At 44.2% G+C, this 4,944-nt stretch overlaps 1 protein-coding gene across 1 annotated transcript in view; it reads right to left on the reverse strand.

Moving 5' to 3' along the window:
• The window catches only part of RAB30 (RAB30, member RAS oncogene family), an 84,372-nt gene extending 79,729 nt beyond the window's left edge, over positions 1–4,643 (reverse strand). The window contains exon 1 of the mRNA XM_012558155.2: positions 4,434–4,643. The gene's annotated coding sequence lies outside the window, so the exon portion shown is untranslated. The remainder of the gene's footprint in view (positions 1–4,433) is intronic.
• Between the last annotated feature and the right edge of the window lie 301 nt (positions 4,644–4,944).

The raw sequence follows: 4,944 nt of genomic DNA on the forward strand, positions 1-4,944 counted from the left end.
TAATAAATACATTGTACAGATGAGGAACCGAAGCTCAGAGAGAATGTGACATGTCCAATATCATACAGCTAGTAAATAAGTAGTATGGGTCTTATAAAGCCTTATCTAGAGCACTTTTCTACTCTACCATGCTGCATCAATGCCAGTTCCCTTCCCATGTTCTCATTTTCTGTAAATGGCATTACCAGCTGCTCAAGCCAAAAGCTTAAGTCATTATTGACTCCCTTTTCTCCCTATTTCCACATCCAATCAATCAACAAATCTTATCAACTTTAATTTTCAAATTTAACATCTCTCTAATCTCTTTGCTTCTCTCCAAGACCTCTACCACAACCCTAGATCCAAGCCACCTTCATCCCTCACCTCAACTACAGTAACAACTTGCTACTTGGTCTCCACACGTTCATTTTGGCCAATTCCGTCCTCCAGTATCTTCTCCACTTAACAGCCAGAATGATGTTATGTTTGTTTATTGTGGGTAAAAAAATATATATATACATATATATATATATACACACACACACCTGTGAAAGCCAGAACTTGTATAAGGTGGAAACGTGTCAGAGAAGGAAAACGCAAATATTTTCCACTAATAGAGAGCAATAGAAAAGTGACAAGACTGCACCCTGTCGAAGGTGGAAAACTTGTAAGACTGGAAAACAAGGCAGTCCTGTCAAGTTCCAGCTCTCACAGGTTTCACTGCATATACAAAATAAAACATTTGCCAATTCAACAATTTTTACATGTACAATTCAGTGACATTATGTTCATCATGTTGTGCAACCACAGAGTGATGTTTTTATCTATCCAAATATGCCATTCATCTAGCTAATTAAAGTCCCACTGCTCTTAGGGTAAAGATGAAAATTCACCTGTGACTTAGAAAGCTGTCCACTCTCCAGCCTCTCCCTACCTCTCTAGCTCCATTCTTACTTACTCTGGTCTCCCTCCCCTTGCTCTGACCCCATATACTGACTGACCTCTTTTAAAATCCTCATACTAACATGCCTTTGTACCTTTGAACATGCAGTTCCCTTTGCCTAAAACCCTTCTTCTCCCCACTGTAAACACCTCCCACTACATCTTGAATTACTCCCACCCACTCTTCAAGTTTCAGTTGAAATGTCACTTCCTACAGGAGAACTTCCCTGATTCCTCCAGACCAGGGGAGAGCTCCTTGTTAGTACTCGCATTCCACCTTGTAGTACATCTCCTTTTGTAAGTAGCATTCATCTAACTTTTAATTAATCAGTTGTTCAATGATTATCTTCCCTACTAGAATATAAGCTCCCTGAGGGGAGGGAAAGTGTCTTTTCACTGATGCATCCACAGTGCTTAGCACATAGTAACCAGTTGCTGTAGAGTCCATTCTGACTCACGGCAACTCCATGTGTCAGAAAAGAAATATGCTTCATAGGGTTTTCAAAGGCTGATTTTTCAGAAGTAGATCATCATGCCTTTCTTCTGCGGTGCCTTTGGGTATATTCAAACCGCCAACCTTTCAGTTAGCAAGCAAGCACATTAACTGTTTGCACCACCCAGAGACTCCTAGCACACAGTAGTTGCTCAGTTAATATTTGTTGTGAGAGTGATAGGTTGGAGCCAGAATATAGATGGCTATAACATCAGGCATATATGTAAACTGAGGCAGAAAGAAATGCATGGTTATTCAAGGTCACAGAGACGGCAGTGACAGCGCCAAATCTGGCCCTCTATTCAGCTCCTAAAACATAAAAACCCTGAGTGGGCAAGAGAACATTTCAGAAGAAGAAAATAGAAGTAAGAAGGTGTTGAGAAAGAGGTCTAGGAGGACAGCATCTGAATCCGCCTGTCACACCAGTTGCCTCCAGATGAATAGCCATTAGACTTCCCATGCCTAGAGAAGCACTGCTGTTAAACAAATATAACCACTACCAAGCCCTTCTCTTTAAGAGATGGGGGTATAAGATGGCAAATTTTTTCCTTCACAAAGAAGGAGAAACGCCAGGTGGGAAAATTGTCCCTCCAAGTATCTTCAAAAAACAAACGGGCAGTTTGGACACCTGGATTGCTCCTCAGCAATCAACATGGAATTGCGGGGGGGGGGGGGAGGTATGTGGGTGCAGGATGAAAAAAGCCTTCCCACCACACACTGAAGCATGGATAAGAAAAAAAAGTGTATTAAATGAGGCAGAAGCCATTTGAAGACAGCTTATTGTTTGGGAATTATGAGAACAATTCATGAAAAGGATTTAAAAAGCTTGACAACCCATTGGCAGTTCTTAATTCAGGTGCCAGTGAGAGAAAAAGTGGCATGAGCTCAATTGCAACATTTTATTGTTCACTTGCTGCTGGAGCCAAATTATGTTCCTCACAGAAACCACAAACCCGGCCAAGGGGTCAGGCCTATTGCCACTAATCCTGCCAAGCACCGACTGCAAGAAAAAGAAAAGGCAAAGCCTCTTCAGAGCAGACTGTGTAGAATAAATATTCTCATAGTCTACACCCACCCTGAGTTCCTGGGTGAGGTGGGGAAGAGGTGAGTAGCGTGTTCAGAAATTGAAAAGAAACTCAGAGAAGGGCACGTGATACACTGATGAGAAGGGGGAGATGAAATAGAGAGGAAAAATGAGAATTGCAAATGGAGTGACAGGAAAAGAAACAAAACTTCAAGAGGCATAGAGGTGTGGGGAAAGAAAGGAGAAGGGAAGGGAAGGGCACTCAAACAGCAGGGAGTGAGCAGAAGAGAGAAGTAGGGAGAGGCAAAGGCAGAGACAGTTCTTTATCAAATCCAAAAGCTGCTCACTCCATCCCAATAAATTGTCCTACTACAAAGCCCATACAATGGACTGTCCTTTGCATTCTGTCAAACCAAAAAACAAACCCATTGCTGTCCAGTCGAATTCCAACTCATAGCGACACTATAGGACAGAGAAGAATTGCCCCCATAGAGTTTCCAAGGCTATAAATCTTTCCAGAAGCAGACTGCCACATCTTTCTCCCACTTGCATTCTGTAGCAAGGAGCATTTAACGAAGTATCGCTCAGCTGCAACGCTGGAATCCTAAGGGTCTGAGTTAAAAATGAACAAAATTGCTTCAGCAGAAGAAGACAGTCCACAATGACTTTCTCCTAATGCCTGACAAGGCTCTGAAAAGGCTTAGCATTTTAGAGTTAAGCATAAAATTCTCTGGCATTTCTTCTTCTTTTGACATTCCAGGAGGGGGTGTGATTGACCCCAGGTCCATTCATTTCCAAGGCTGTAGATCTCTCAGCTAAGACTGGCCCCATCTGTTCTGGAGCCAGCCAGCTGTTTATCTTAAGCTAACATATTTATTGCACTAGTCATCCCTACAACTCTTAAAAGAAGAGAGTCAACATCATACAATTCAGAATGCTTTCTGTCCTGTTAAATGTGTCAGTTTGGTTAAAAGACAAACAAAAAAACGAAACAACAAAAACTCACTACTATGCCCTTTGGTTTCCCTGACCACGGTCACTCCTCCATAAGTACCTTTCAGTACTGACAAACGAAGGTTAACGGTGCTTCTAACTTTCTTTATCTCTAACCTGTTAAAATGAACCTGGGCTTGCCTAACTGAGATCCTTTCTCTATACCGTTACTTGTGACTGGGACTGTGCCTCAGAAAACGGCAGCTCATTACTGTACCATTGTCAGTGGCAAGGCGCCTATTGCAATGTAATTTAAAACACTCACACAAGCACCAATCTGTGGGCTTCACTTCCAAACAATCCTGAAATCCTGCAGTCAGGAGAAGAGAAAACACTTAACAAAAATGCTGCCTCTAGCAGCCTAAAAGAACCTTCATCAGACATGTGAAATGTTTCTGACTGGCGCGGAGTGCACCATTAAAGGACACTGTCACCTCAAATCAGTAGAAAAAGCTAGACAAACGACATAGACCCACAGTCATTAAAAAAAAAAAAAAGCCCCACAAAACTTAGCACACTCAGAAGAAGCACACTCATCTTAAAAACACTGCGTGCTCGCCCAGGCGACATAGAAATGTTCTAAAGTAGTGCGACCACACTAAATCACTGTCTCCATTTCTCCCCACGCATCTCCCCTTCCCACTCAAACCTCAGCACTCTGACCGTATGTGACAGGACTGCAGCCCCCTAGCTCAGCCTTCCTCTGATTTTCCAAGAGCACTTCCCAACATCCTGCTCAGCCCAGCCCCCCTCTCCGAGCCTCAAAAAGGTTGAGGGGAGTTGCGACTAGGGGAATTGGCAGGCACTCGTCCTCCGGCGGGGGAAGGTTGCTGGAGTGGTTCTTTGCAGTGACCCAAATTGCACAGAGCTTTTCCCTCAGCAGCGCCAACGAGCAAAACCACCTCCAATCCCTCCCGCTCCCACCTTACCAAAAGAAAGCCTTGAGAACTAAACGGGAGGAATAACTTGGTAGAACCATTTGAATAAATCACTTCAACTCACCTGGTTTGGGATTTTTCTCCCCACCCCAGGCATAAACAGAAGTGATGTGCGAATGAGTCACACACGCAAGGGAAGGTGCTGCGATGTCCTAAATCCAAGGGCTGGAGCCAATTCCTACCCTGGTGCTGCTGCTACTCTTAGCTCAGATGGAGCAATCGGCAATCTCAAGCCCAGCAGCAACAGCAACAGCAGCAGCAGCAGAGCAGCACGGGGGGTGGATAGATCTTAGCACAATGAATGCAGTGGGGTTTTTGCAATGACATCATCCCTCTGTCCAAAAGGCCCCAATAGCCATGCTAACGAGCGGTGCATTCTGGGAATTGTAGTCTTCTTAGGGTCTGGTGGGACACAGAGACTATCACCGGAACTACAATGCCCAAAATACGCCAATATCGGAAGCGCCCTGAGCCAGTGTAGGGGACTCGGCCGCCATATTGGAAGTTCTGGGAAGATTCCTCGTAGCCCGACTGAGGTGTTAGGAAGCGCGGGAACAAGGTGATGGTATGGTGAG

This window comes from Trichechus manatus, unplaced genomic scaffold (assembly GCF_000243295.1).
Source record: "Trichechus manatus latirostris isolate Lorelei unplaced genomic scaffold, TriManLat1.0 scaffold00140, whole genome shotgun sequence".
Lineage (NCBI taxonomy): Eukaryota > Metazoa > Chordata > Mammalia > Sirenia > Trichechidae > Trichechus > Trichechus manatus.